Source organism: Protomyctophum bolini (assembly GCF_963924005.1).
Source record: "Protomyctophum bolini genome assembly, chromosome: 4".
Classification (NCBI taxonomy): domain Eukaryota; kingdom Metazoa; phylum Chordata; class Actinopteri; order Myctophiformes; family Myctophidae; genus Protomyctophum; species Protomyctophum bolini.
The window spans coordinates 2,514,556-2,530,317 of record NC_137865.1 but is presented as its reverse complement, the minus strand read 5'-3'; positions in this window follow the sequence as shown (position 1 = coordinate 2,530,317).

The following is a 15,762-nucleotide window of genomic DNA, read 5'->3' as shown; positions in this document are numbered from 1 at the left end:
CATAGGTTTTTTTCAGAAAACGGTTAGGATTTAGAAGCCCCTTTTCTTTTTCTTTTTTTAACGGCCTCAGGTCTAAATGGGTTAAGCCATGCCTTAGCGCATTTTGGACTGAGGCCGATTCTAAAAAACACTTCTAAATCCTGACCTAAGTTTTCTGAAAATCTTCAAATATTTATATGGCAGCATTAAAAAAAGAAAACAAAAAATGAATACTGTACAATGTGTCTCCACAGTAAGCTGAATGATAAAAAGTGTGAATGGAGTTTCTAGGTGAAAGTGATTTTTTGACGTGCCAAAATCTGCCATTGAGCCCCATGTTAAAAGTATCAAATTTGAAAGCACTATATTGCTAAAACTATGACACCTTTCAAAGATTCCTTTTCAGGCAAACATGTAGGACTAGTAGCATGCCAAAGTTTGTGCTATTGCCATAGAGAATGCATTGGGCGTTTAAGTTAAATAACTCACAAACTATAAAACATTTAAAAGTAAAAAAGTTCCAGCATGTGTCTCCACAGTAAGCTGAATAATAAAAAGTGTGAATGGAGTTTCTAGGTGAAAGTGATTTTTGTCTGCCATTGAGCCCCATTGTAAATTTGAAAGCACTATATTTCTAAAACTATGAAACATTTCAAATATTCCTTTTCAGGCAAACATGTACACCGTAAGATGAACCTAAGTAGGCTAGAATGGGGTTGCCTGAGTATGTAGGACTAGTAGCATGCCAAAGTTTGTGTCTCATCCTCCACAACACCCATTCTCATACACCGCTATACTTTTAAGTATGTTGCGGTAGAGAGAACGTCTGTTTCGGTAATGATAATTTAATAATGTCAGACTATATATTTTAATAAATCATGTTTATATTTAAATCAACTATTAATTTAAATATTATTCATTAACTAGATATTTTCTATTGAAAATAATTATAGCCCATCGTTTTTTGAATTTTTGAATTATTTTTTTATCCTCGTTTTTCATCATTTTGGACCATGGGCTATAGCCCATATCGTACGGAATACTATAGCACGCCGTTTTTAATCATTTTTGAGGATTTGAAAAAAATGAAGAAAAACGATGGGTTATAGCCCATCGTTTTTTGAATTTTTGATTATTTTTTTTATCCTCGTTTTTCATCATTTTGGACCATGGGCTATAGCCCATATCGTACGGCATACTATAGCACGCCGTTTTTCATCATTTTTGAGGATTTTTTAAAAAAATTGAAAAAACGATAAGTTATAGCCCATCGTTTTTTGATTATTATTATTTTTGTTTTTATCCTCGTTTTTCATCATTTTGGACCATGGGCTATAACGTAGCCCATATCGTACGGCATACTATAGCACGCCGTTTTTCATCATTTTTGAGGATTTGGAAAAAAATAAAAAAAAGATGGGTTATAGCCCATCGTTTTTTGAAAATTTGAAATTATTCTTTTATCCTCGTTTTTCATAATTTTGGCCCATATCGTACGGCATACTATAGCACGCCGTTTTTCATCATTTTTGAGGATTTGAAAAAAATGAAAAAATGAAAAAAACGATGGGTTATACTGTACAGAACCCCAAGATGGGTTCCCGTCCAGAAGGTTAATATAGAACACCAAATGGTAATTCACTTCCAATATGCTTGGTTCTAGTCCTTTCCTCTGACTACAGTATAACATATCCATGTCTGAGTGCATGTTCACCTTTGAGTCACAATGAGCTCCTGGCCACTGCACGCTGACTCAGCGTATAACGGATAGCCCATTTAAAGTAATGTCCCGTCGCTGTTGTTCCTGTTCCAACACATATAAGTTAACAATTAAGTAATAAATACGTATTTTAATACGTTTTTATTACGTAATTACTGTCACCATGCATCATCGCCGTTTCCTGATCTCTGCACATTCCACGTTGTCAGATTTAGTGCCATATATTATTGCCTAATATTAGTTGATCCCATTAATTTACCTTAGCCTTGCCACAAAGGTTCTGAACAGTTTCCACTGCGACAATTCTCGGTAGCCCATTAAAGCGCAAATAACATGCGTTTTAAAAAACTGCTTTTAATATCTCATATCATATCGCCTGTGTCCCTCAAAGTTATTTCTAATGGTTTGAGATTGCGGCCCCTAGATGTGTCACAGAGACTACTTTTTATGATAATAAAATAATACTAATAGGCTGTATAATATTGCTTAAGAAGAAGAAATTAGGGCGGTCGGTCCGTCTACAATTTAGGCATTTGACAGAAAGAATACGAGGTTCAAATGCAGTGTGTAGTGCCTCTGTGAATTAGGATCACAGGTAAGCCAAGAATCAGTCAAACAGTTACACTATCATGACTAATAATTGTACGGTACAGTGCAACTATAAAGGATATACCAGAATTAAATTCAAAGGAGCTTTATTGGCATGAGAAAACAAACGTTTACATTGCCAAAGCCAAAGTGTCACAAATACAATACAATAAAGACAGTTGAAAATGGGGAAAGTATACAGCATTTTGCAAACAGAGCTATACCGTATGTCACATTGCGTCGTTATATATATACATGTTATGACGGGGTGTGAAGCTTTTTTGAAACAAATATCAGCGATTCTTTGCGGTCACTTTGGGCGTCACTTTTTATGTTCCTGCATTTTTATTACATCGCCACTGTACAGAAACCTTTATCTCCATATTCCTTGCATCCTTTTTTCACAAGTTATTGGCCTATTTTATACTTCATACTCTGTTGAACGCAAAAGTAGCAAAAGAAAGCCACCGATCTACAAGCTCATGACACACTGTGGATTGTAGATTGGCAAATTTTCTTTTTGCAATTTTGGAAACACTGACATTTTGTGCCTGTGGTGGGTTTTAAAAATACTTGACCAATGAATTATCGTATTATCAGTATTATAAGTATTATCAAGAGCTTGTGACCAAATACTTGCAATGCGTTTTCCACCTATCAGAGACAATAGGCTACTTTGTCACAAAGACGCAAAACGATATTATTACTAAATACCTGATTGACTTTTATATATCACTTAAATGGTATAAAAGATCAAGTTTCAAGTTTCAAGTTTATTGGTCATTTTAAAATACACACACCTTATAAAATGTATTCAGGGTTTAAAAGATTGGTTTCCCCAGATCGGGTTATAAATTGCCCGATCACCGATCGAGTCATTTGGAGTGAGAACCGAAACGATCACCGATCACCCCCCCCCCCCCCCCCCCCCCAGAAACAAAGATTTGAGTTAAAAAACATTCGCTCTGAAAGAACATTCCAAATTTGCGCCACATTTGTCACCATTTTTTTCAAAACTAGCTCGTATAGCGCAGCACCGAGCAGCTTGTTGTAAGATCTGCTATTTTTCAATAGCTAAAGTGTAACATATAATGCTCGAAACACCAAAAGGGTTAACCCGAATGGGTTAACATTGTGGTCAAGAAAAAATCTATCTCTGTATCAAGCTTTCAGAGGGCCGCGGAGACTGCAGATATGGCAGTGACGTTGCAATGCTTTATACTCTATTAATAATTGTATAATCTTTTTTTCACTGCTGCAGCATGACTTTGATGTTACAGTGTGATGATGTCATAATCTTGGTATCCTCTCTCTCTCTCTCTCTCTGGCTGTTCATTTCCCTGTTTATTTATTCTTCGTCCCATAATGAGTTTGTGTTTCTATATTTAGTCCTGTGGGAGTTTATAAATGGCCCGTTGTGTAACTGCGCTGTGACGCCGTCGTCGACGCTTTGTTGGAAATGAGTGACTTATGTTGCTGTCGCTGTGAGTTAGTGCAAGTTAAGCCATTCCGGGTGGGATGTGGAACCCCTTTTTGGTGTTTTAACCATTATTAAAAACTTTAGCTATTGAAAAATAGCAGCTCTACAAGCTCATAGCTCGTAGCACGTATAGCGCGGCACTCGGTGCCGTGCTACGAGCTTGTAGGTCTGCTATTTATTTATTTTTATCGTGAAAACGTGTGCAAATCTTTGAATAGCCTATATATCATTTTACAGCAAACGTTTTTAACGCATATTTTTTGCTCCAGAATTGTTTGCTTCTGGGAACAACATATTTCAGTTGGGGGTCGCCCCCTACCTATATATATAATTCTGTGGGTCCTTGACATGAAAATGTTTCAGAACCACTGAAACATGGGGTTTTTTTTGTTGAAAACTGCCAGGATTTAGAAGAGATTTGTGAATCGTCCTCGGGTCTAAATGCTGTGAGTTAGTGAGTCAAAGGGACATTTTCACTGCTTCAAAAATGTGTACAAAGTCTATTGAAAATAGCAGATAGAAATACAAGCTCACAACGCGTCACGTTGTGAGCTTGTAGATCGGCTATTTTCAAATGTTAATGTATGTTTTCTAATCAAGTACAAATACCTCAAAATTGTAGATCATAAGTACAGTACTTAAGTAAAATTACTTAGTTACTTTCACCACTGTAGCACGATTTGAAATGCACACCCTATATGGCCAGAAACATAATGTAGTCTGTGTGTTTGACTGGATTGCTGGATTACTACAATGACCATAATGCATTGGTGCACTTGTGTATAGTCCAAGGTATATGAAATGGGGGTAAGGACACTGACGTAATTCTCCGCTATCGCGCAGTATAATCGCTTCTGGAAAATAACAGAAAGACATTATAACACATTATTGTCTGCTGTGTTGCTTTTCAATGTTATAGAGGTGTCTAAAGAGCAAAAAGTATACGTTTTCTGAACGTGCCAAAGTATCGCAAGTTTTGCGATATACCCCCGGAAACAGAAACGATACCTGCATGCTGTTTAAATCCTCAGATAAAATGATCTATATACTGTGCACATCGAAAAGCAAGTGATTAGAAAACAAACTGTGATACATCTCGACTTTCTTTTATATGCCTGAACCGATTATATGACACAGGTCTCAATGGTTCATAAGTAATGTTTGTTATGAGCTGCAGGTCCAGCTTGCTCCATTCACTGCTTTGTATTCATGTCACTTCCGGTGCGAGATTTAATTGGCTCCCATGAAAGTGTCATGACACTTCCTTCTCTATAAGCTTTGGTGTACTCCAAGGACTATTAAAAGAGGACAGGAAGCGAAGACCGTATACGGTGGACTCCATGTTGCTCCCTGGAAAGGAAAGAAACATGCGCAGTGGGCTATATATGCAGCCAAACACTTCCGCGTTCAGCTTCCTTGGTCTCAATTGCCATGATTCTTTCCTTCCAGGGAGCAAACATGGAGTCCACCGTACGGTCTTCGCTATACCTATCCTCTTTTAATAGTCCTTGCATGGTGTATATAGTCCAGGAATCATGGTCAGTATCATGGCAGTATCATGACAGTATCATGGTCAGTATCGTGGTTATTATAGCTGTTCAAAATGTCCATTCAGCTCATGCTCCTGCAGTTATCAGTGAATGCTAGCGTGTGTGTGTGTGTGTGTGTGTGTGTGTGTGTGTGTGTGTGTGTGTGTGTTCCATGTTATTTGGATCTTAATCAAATGATAGCGTGTGCGTGTGTGTGTGTGTGTGTGTGTGTGTGTGTGTGTGTGTGTGTGTGTGTGTGTGTGTGTGTGTGTGTGTTCCATGTTATTTGGATCTTAATCAAATGATAGCGTGTGCGTGTGCGTGTGTGTGTGTGTGTGTGTGTGTGTGTGTGTGTGTGTGTGTGTTCCATGTCCCTTTGGTTATTTTACCAGGAAAAGTGAAGGGTACAAGGGGTCACTGCAGGTCATTCTGTCTTTCATTCTGAACATTTGTTTCACAAGATCTGTGGTACTCATGTACTCAAGTACTGTGTGTGTGTGCGTGCGTGCGTGCGTGCGTGCGTGTGTGTGTACGTGCGCTTACACATACATGCGGAGGAGATACCGTGTATGAAAAACCAAACCAACACTCAAAAAAATAATTGTCACCATTTATGTTGCAAAAGGAAGAAATAGCAGTGAAATTTTGAAACATAAATAAACAATGCAGCATTAACGTTGAATACATGTTTTTACATTTCAATAAATAAATATATATATTTTTTAACCTGCTCATCTTTTGCTGTGACTCACACGGCGTCCCGCACCTGACAACAAAACAGTTCCCATGGACACACACATCGCCGTGCCCCGATTTAAGAATCATTGGAAAACAACAACAACATCCATGTTTTGGGAAGAAACTTAAAGGAGAATTTCCGGATCAACCGTTTTCTTATGTTAATCTCATGCCATTATAATGATCCAATTATCCAAGTGGCTCACATGGAATTTAATACATAACAACATCCAGAGCAGCAGCAGCAGCTCCGACCGGGCGCACTGCTGGGTCTGGTGTTGTTTTCGTCGACTAAAACTATTACGGAAAATGTTCGTCGACTACCTTTTTTCACTGACTAAACTAAATGAAAACTAAGCTATGGTGACGAAAACTATGACTAAATATACTGTCAATTTTGTCAACAGATACAAACTAGACAAACATGTTAGGAAGGGACTAGTGGACAATTAAGAGATCCTGCAGAATAAGTCATTTTACACTTGCATGCTGAAAATAGCCGATCTACAAGCTCACAACGAGCTTGTAGATCGGCTATTTTCAGCAAGTGTAAAAACAGTCATTACGGCGGCATCAAGGCCCGTCAGAATACATTTTAGTCGACTAAATCACCTGTAGATTTAGTCGACTAAAACTAGACTAACAATAAAACTTTCCGGGTGAATAAAATGTGACTAAAACTAAATGAAAACTATTCAAGAGACTCTGACTAAAACTAAAATAGACATCTGCTGGGTCTCAGGCAAAACCACTTCTTTAGATCGCTCAATGATTTCTTCTTTTTCTTCGCATGTACTGCGATCGGCTGGGTGTATATACGTATGTCGGTCGGGTGCTGTCCACCGGGGCCAATAAGGGAGCACCATTATTGATGATCTACAAGCGTGACGTGTTGTGAGCTTGTAGATCTGCCATTTTCAGCAAGAGTAAAAACTAAAAAACAGTCATCACGACGGCATCAAGGCCCGCCAAAACACATTTTAATCGACTGAATCAGCTGTAGATTTAAAGTCGACTAAAATCGCATGACATTTAGTCATTTAGTCTAAAACTAGACACCAAAACATTCCAGGTGACTAAAAGTTTCATTCCAAAGACTTAAACTAAAGTCTTTGGACTAAACTAAACTAAAATAGAAATGTGCTGCCAGGAACAACACTGTATACCAATTCATCAGATTCAACGTTACAGTGTTTCAGCTCCAATGTCACTTTGTTTGTATCCATGTTGTTGCAAGTTCTCTCTCAAGATTGGATACGATTGACATCCCAAACCAAAACTGAATATGGGGCGTTCTGTTTTCTCTGGCTATAGAGACATGGGGGAGACTCCCGCTAATATCGGGAATATAGAACTGTTTCATCATTTATTTCAACATAGAAATATCACTTTATACCCTATACATTCACACTCAAACTGTTATCCGTTCATATATACACCTGATTAATTAACATACATTAAACATGAAAAGCTATTCTTTTAAACAAATCAATTAACCCTATAACTGCGGCTGCATACAATAGATCCTTCTCTCTCCAAAGAAAAATAAATAGGAACCGTAATGCATGGTTCCAAACCAAATGGACCCTTTACGGGTCTGTAACTCTGAGAGTGTACACATAAAACCAATTGGACCCTTAACGGGTCTGTAACTCTGAGAGTGTACAAATATAACCAAATGGACCCTCACAGGTCTGTAACTCTGAGAGTGTACAAACGGATCCAAATGGACCCTCACAGGTCTGTAACTCTGAGAGTGTACAAATAGAACCAAATGGACCCTTACAGGTCTGTAACTCAGAGAGTGTACAATTAGAACCAAATGGACCCTCACGGGGTCTGTAACTCTGAGAGTGTATAGCCTACAAATAGAACCGCATGTGCTTCTATGTGTACACTTAAAAAAAATAAGAACCACTGTTTTTAAAACACTATAAAACAGAATCTTATGTTCCGTCATTTTTGGAGCCATTATAATATGCAAACGTGTTGTTATGGCCCATATTACATAACTCCGTAAGTATTCATAATTACTGAGTCAAACATGAGGCTGCAATTAATTTTTTACACATATATGCAAAACAAACATTGCCACATCCAGGCGTGCAGTGACGGGACAGTTTAAATTTTAACAGTCTCTGAAAGAGGTGAAAGGACACCGGGACAGCGGTCCAACCTCGCCTCACCTAAAACACACACACACACACACACGCACACACACACACACACGCACACACACACGCACACACACACACACACACACACACACACACACACACACACACACACACACACACACACACGCGCACACGCGCACACACGCACACACACACACACACACACACACACACACACACACACACACACACACACACACGCACACACGCGCACGCACGCACACACACACACACACACACACACACACACACACACACCAAATGAACGCTTATACGGGTATAGGGGTGACCACTGACCAGATCCAGACTGTTCATGTGAGGGACAGTATTTTGCCCCGTGGTGGAAAGTAACTAAGTACTTTTACTCAAGTACTGTACTTAAGTACAATTTTGAGGTATTTGCACTTTACTTGAGTGTTTCCAATTTCCAATACTTTTACTTCTACTCCACTACATCTCAGAGCCACAATTTGTATATACTTTTACTCCACTACAATTATTTGAATTTCTTTGTCACTATAGTTACTTTGGAGTTTTTTAATTTTGATTAGAGAACATGCAACAACCACTTCGACCCTACACATTTCGGGCCATTTGAAAATAGCTATTTTCAATAGATTTTGAACTTGTGAAATGGCACATTCTGCACACAAGTACTTTTACTTTTAGTACCTTAAGTACATTTTGATGCCGACACTTTTGTACTTTCACTCAAGTACATTTTCAATTCCGTACTTTGTACTTGTGTGGGAAAAGTGGGACTGGGACGGGGACAGCAACGTATTAATCTTTATACATAATAAAGAGTTGCTATTAAATGCCTATAGTGCTATTGTTATTGTTATTAAAACCCTCCGGTATCTAAAAAATAAAGGTTTTAAAATGCAAACTTTGGTCATGGATGGTATGGTCGACACGCTGTATAGCCTATAAGGGAATATTTATCATGTTAATTTAACAGGCTTTAGGCAACAAAGTCTTATGCACATAATGACGATCCACTGTATTCGTTGTATAGTTAATTATTATTAAGAATGTGTATTAGTTGTTTTAAGCGTATAGACATGTGATCACTCAATCGAGTGAGCTCACCACCTGCTATGGGTCTCATCCCTATTAACGATGGGCGATTAACCCATTCTGACCTGAGATCAGATTAAAAAAATGTCAGTCGTTCTTCGATTTTTCAAAAATAGCAGACCTACAAGCTCGTAGCGCGCCACTCGGTGGCGCGCTACGAGCTTGTAGATCTGCTATTTTTCAATAGCTAAAGCATAACATGATGCTGACACCAAAATGGGTTCCCGGTCAGAATGGGTTAAACGTTAACACGTTTCATGCTATCAGAGATTATGGTTTGGTTCATTTGGTTATACTTTCACCTTGAATTCAGGGGACAAAATAATGGATTATATAAGATATTTAAATCTATGTGCACAAAGCAGAATACTGTACACATCCTGTAAATGTACAGTAAAATGCTGGCAGACCGGAATCATCTGGAAATGACTCCAAAAGCTGCGTGTACATTATACTGTACACGCAGCAGTGGAAAGTATACTGTAAGTACGGTAACTGAAGTACAGTACTGTAACATCTCAGTGGCAAATATTGTGCTTTTTAGGCTATACTCCATGATACGATCATTTGAAAACCTTAGCTAAATGATCATCACAAAACCTCTTATAAGCCCTATTTTATGCTGTATAGTTTGACTATTCAGAAACAGAGGAAAAACAAACGTGTCGTACATCTTAAAAAGAAAAGAAAGCACTATATATTATGACATTAAGAGAAATGTGACATTCTGTATACTGATTGCTTTTTGGCATTTGTGTTATTTTTGATGCCAATAGAGCGTCGCAGTCCCGCCCCCGCCTCGAGAGAGAGACCCGGGAAATAAATCCCCGTTCATTTTCCTCATAGACTTTTCAGACAGTATTTACTTAAAGGTAGAGTCAGTGATTTCACTTAATTCAAATATCACTTTATTTTTTTGTTTTGTTGTGATAATCCTCTCTACTAAAGAGTGTGCTGACCATATAAGGAGTTCCTCCCTGTCCCCAGTTAACCCCTGGGGGTCAAAAAACCGTAGGTTTCGTTTTTGTTCTCTATCCTGATTGGATGAAAGCTTGTGTCCCAAAGGCAAAAACGAAACCTAAGGGTTTTTGACTGAAATCACTGACACCCCCTTTAAAGACGTTCACGCCGCTGGACAAACGCCAACTCTTGGCGTGACAAACCCTGACAGAAGAAGAAGAAGAAACCGCGGCAGGTTAACACGTTTTTGTTGTTTTTCTTCTTTGTAATTATTTGTTTGTTCCAAAAATATTATCACGCTTATAAGGACTTTAAATAAATACGTTATATGAAATGTCTATGGGGGAAAATGCATTGGAAACTATTTCCTCCGCCTGGCGTCGTCATGAAAGGGGGGCGGGACTGCGACGCCCTATACTGTACATTTGTACACTGTAATTTTACAGTTAGTTTACTTTAATTAGAAGTAATTTCTGCATTGTGTCATTGCTACTTATACAGTAAAAGTAAGTATTGCTAAAAGTTAAAAAAGAGAAACAAAACAACAGTGCCGTTCACAACTACACCACACTACATCTATACCAATATAGTGAAGGCATATCACAGTCCTTTCTATATCATATATTTAACGTTATGATGATGAAAGTGGGATTCATATACTTTGTTCCACGTCAGTGCTTTGCACAGAAAATAGCTGATCTACAAGCTCACAGTGCTTCGTGCTTTGATGCGTTGTGTAGCTTGTAGATTTGCTACTACCAGTATGCCACACCCCACGTCACGCGCCAAGTGTTTTGAATTCTTAATTTCAAGCTAAACATTTTAGTTTTCCATAAATTTGATGAAATATAATTTACATATGTTTTTACATATTTTCTTCTTTTCTTTTTTTCCCCTTTTTTTAACAAAAAAAAAATCATATAGTATTAAAAGGTGCATCAATTGCCTTTTTTTGACGTTTTGTTAAAATAAGTGTTAAATAGTTCTATATTCTGTAACCATTGCTCGTTCAATAACATGAGCCGCATGTCTCTCCATCGCTCTACTATGGACAGGAAATACATTTCCAGGTCGGGATACCAATTTCATCAACTAGGAACCTTCCGGTTTGCCAAGCGGCCGCTCTGCCTCCTGAGCCATGTGTGGGGAGGAACCAATGAGGGCCTTTCTCGGCCCCACACCTCTCCCATTGTTTATATCGTGTTTAGTTTCCAAGATTGCCCCAGCACCGAGTGGGTGGGGTACGTTGACATCATTATGCCCTTATACTGGCTGGCTGCGTTCAAGACATTCAAGACATTCAAGACACCTGTCTTGTGTCTGTCTTGTGTCTGTGTTTAATGGCCGCCCAATGCATTTCCAATGGAAGCCCATATGGTTTGACCAAACATTTTGTTGGATGGGGGGGGGGAGTATGGGGCAGAACACATCCATCAAAGCTGTGTTCAGACACAAGTCAGGTGTCGGACACAAGGCAAGTGTCTTGAATGCAGCCCAGTAAGAGCATAATGCTGTCGACCCCCGCCCGCTCACCTCCGCACCCACCCCCTCCTGGTGCTGCCTGCGGCCATCTTGGAAACTAAACACAACATAAACAGTGGGAGAGGGGGTGGGGGGGCCGAGGAAGTGCCCTTATTGGTAAAAGAAAAGGGGGTAAATAAAACAGCAACAAACAAAACAAAAAAAAAACAACCAAAAAGAGGCAAACCAAGTGAAATTATCCCGTCACGAGGACCAAACGACGCGGTATAATTGAGGTCAAACCTTGGACACAGCAGCATCGATCAGCTCCTGGCCTCGTCGGCATGCATGTTGAGGTTGGTCTTCACGGGGCTGACGGGGGGGCTGGGCTGCTGCAGCACGTGCAGCGGGTCGTCGAACGACGTGATGGTCTCCTTGGAGACGGCGCCGGGCTGTTCCTGTTCGGGCGGCGCCCCACCGCCCCCACCGCCGCCGCCGCCAGCACCCGTCCCGGCTCCTCCCCCGCCCCCCTCCTGGGGGGTGAGCAGAAGGTGGTGGTGGTGGTGGTGGTGGTGGCGGTCCTGGGCCTCGACATGGGGGTGATGGGGCTCGGAGCGCAGCGGGTCCGACGGGTTCACCGGGCGGACGAGGAGGTCGCTCCTCCGGTGTCTCCTCCTCACCGGCGGCCGCCCTCCTCGACGACGCACGAGTCTGGCCAGCAGGGAGGAGAGCAGGGCCATGTGGTGGTCATGTTGTGGTCTGGTGGTCCCCCCATCATGGGGGGACGACGACTGGCCCCCGGTGGTCCCCCCACGGTGGGACCCGCCGCCCCGGGTCAGTGGACGCCGGTGACCCTCTGATGGGGTCTGTAGATGGTGGTGACCCTCCTGTTGGCCCCCCCGGCGGGGCCTATGCTGGGGACCCTCGGGGGTCTCCTCCTCGTGAGCCTCGTGAGGGGGGGTCTGCAGTCTGAGCAGCAGACCACCACCACCACCGCCGGAGGAGGAGGAGGAGGAGTGGAGGACGTGGCGGCCGTTCTCCGAGTCCGACCGGACGCGTCGGAAGAGGCAGCCCTCCTCCGGGCTCTGCTCGCTCTGTTGCGGAGAGAAGGAAATTAAACTGACCGTTATCTCATTGACCCGACGACCACCACGGCGACGACCGGTACATACTGTATATACACGCATGCTCTGATCAGCTCCGCCACATTCTGATACCATGACAATCTACTGCTTTATAAATGGTATAAATGGTGAATTTATATATATATATATATATAGCGCATTTATCCAAGGCGCTTTAAATATAGATTGTGCATTCACACACACACACACACACACGTTCACACAACGATGGCGGAGGAAACCATGCAAGGTATATAATATACCAACCTGCACATCAGGAGCAATTAGGGGTTCAGTGTCTTGCTCAAGGACACTTCGACACTAACTCTGGGGGGAGCTGGGAGTCGGGATCGAACTGGTAACTTTGCCCACTTTGTATACCCTGTCTCATCTGGGGACAGGGTCTGCTCTCTCTCTCTGTCGCCCCGAGGATCACAACGACATGTCGAGAACTAAACAGCGTTCAGCGTGTATGCAACACGTTATCTTTCTGGACCATAAGGGCCGAGATTGAGAACAGAATGTAATAGATTTATTTTTTTGTTTTGTACTGTTTTTTTTTTACTTTGAGGATTCCAAGGGCCATATTGAGATGCCTAAGAAGGGTCTCTTAATGGTTTTAAAGGAGAACTTAAAATTACTTTTGAAATATTCCAAATGATAGTAATGCACGCAGAAAGAAAAAAAGATGAGACCAAGCCACTCTTGTATAGGCAAGTAAAATGCCTTTACTAACTCACGGACTATAATGCATTTGTCACTCCACTGCCGATCCATCTCGGTCTGTTCGTTTCGAGTCAATTAAGCAATATCACACGAGAGGGTGTGCTTTATCGTGATTATTGGCACGCCAGTGATGCAATCAGTGTCACTGAAGTGACGTCACTGGAGTTTTCTAGTATCTTTTTGACCTACATTTAACGGCCAACGAAGGGCCCCCAGGAGGCCTTGTCAGCGTCTCAAACCCATGCGTACCGCAACGGCCCAGTTTCCCCCCGAAGGCCCCCTGAGAGCCAAGGGCCCCTGCATGCAGGGCCACAACCTCACTGTCCCGCAATGGCTAATTCGGCCCTGTCTTTTGGGGTGGAAACCTCAGATGTTATATACAGTTATACTTTTCAAGATTCTAATTAATAGAAAAAATATAGCAGATCGACAAACGTGGCGCAGAGCATCACGTTTGTCGAGCTCGCATAGATCAGCCACTTTTAACCCGTTCTGACCGGGAACCCGTTTTGGTGTTGGCATCATGTCGTGCTTTAGCTATTGAAAAATAGCAGATCTACAAGCTCATAGCGCGCCACCGAGTGGCGCGCTACGAGCTTGTAGGTCTGCTATTTTTGAAAAATCGAAAGAACGACTGACATTTTTTTAAAATCTGATCTCAGGTCAGAATGGGTCTATCAGACCAGTGTGTGTCCAGTGGAAACGTCGTATGAATCTGATCTCAGGTCAGAATGGGTTAAAATGCTTCCGTGTGGCTCAGAGGACAGAGTGGCCGGCATAGAGAGAGGCCCGATGGGAGCGTGATGGTTCCCCAGTACGATCCCCGGGTTCTCCCAGAGTTAGTGACGCGCTGAACCCCTAATTGATAACCCCTAATTGACGCTGAACCCCTATAATTGCTCCAGATGTGCAGGTGTATAATGCACACATCTATACTGTTGTATGTAAAGCGCTTTGGATAAAATGGGCCATATCAATGCACCATCTACCATACTGTAGTGTATATAGTGTGATCAAGTATATAGGTCATGAATAAATTAAAGAAAAGAAAAACACAAAAGGTTGTGGGCCATGTTGGCCGACAGCAACGATAGAGGGTGTATTATATATATATATATATATATATATATATATATATATATATATATATATATATATATACAGTATGTATTATATTTTGACACTGCACAAGCCATTCAAAACAACAATACATAAAGGATCACTCACAGAGCGGTGCACCTCTCCGCTCAGGTCCACGCACAGGAACTGCTTTAGCCTCCGATCAAATATTGACACAAAGTTTCTCGCCCCGGTTCCTGACGGCAGCATTACTGTAACAAGGAAACGAGGTCATTATAGGAATGATGCAACTTTCAAGACAGGCGTGCTCTCGTATATATATACAGAAAACATTCTATGCTATATACGATTGAATGCCCGCGCATGCCATTAACCGTGTGAACCCCATAGTGGACATTTTTTTGCCAAAATAGCCCCCAAGCGCACAGTATGTTGTCAAGGTCTATTCATACTCCAGTGTTAGGTGATAATCTTATCAGTGAGTTAAAAAATCACACCCGTGTGAAGTGAGGGGCGCTAATATATTAAAGTCTAACTCATGATGATTAGGTGATGTAATGGTTTTGATTTTTGATTTGTATTATAGGGATCCCCATTAGCTGGTGCCATAGCAACCATGCTAGTCTTCCTGGGTTCCACATAGGAATAAACATTCCAGTACACACGTACAATTACAAATACACATTTTGTTAAAAAGTCAGTATTCAACTTACACTAGTTCGGATAAAATAAAAAAATAAATTGCTAAGATTATACAAGTGAGAGCGGGGAAAACAAAAAAGACAACAAAAAAAAAACACCACACAACACTTCACTGTATCAAATGGAATTTTAGATGCTTTTTAAACGTTAATTTACTGTAAATGCAACAGAGGTTTCGAGGCAGGTTATTCCAAAGTGACAATGATCTATAAATAAATGATCTCTTTAGAAAACTATATTTTGGGGCGAGGTAACACAAGCTGTCCATTACTGGAACCTCTAGTGTCATGTGATCATGCACAGTATTACTAGAAACAATATGTGAATTTACGAAAACAGGAGTTTACGTTTTAGTATTAAACGATAACCTATTCCCCACTGTAAGCCAGGAGAGGCATGCATGCATACAACTCACATT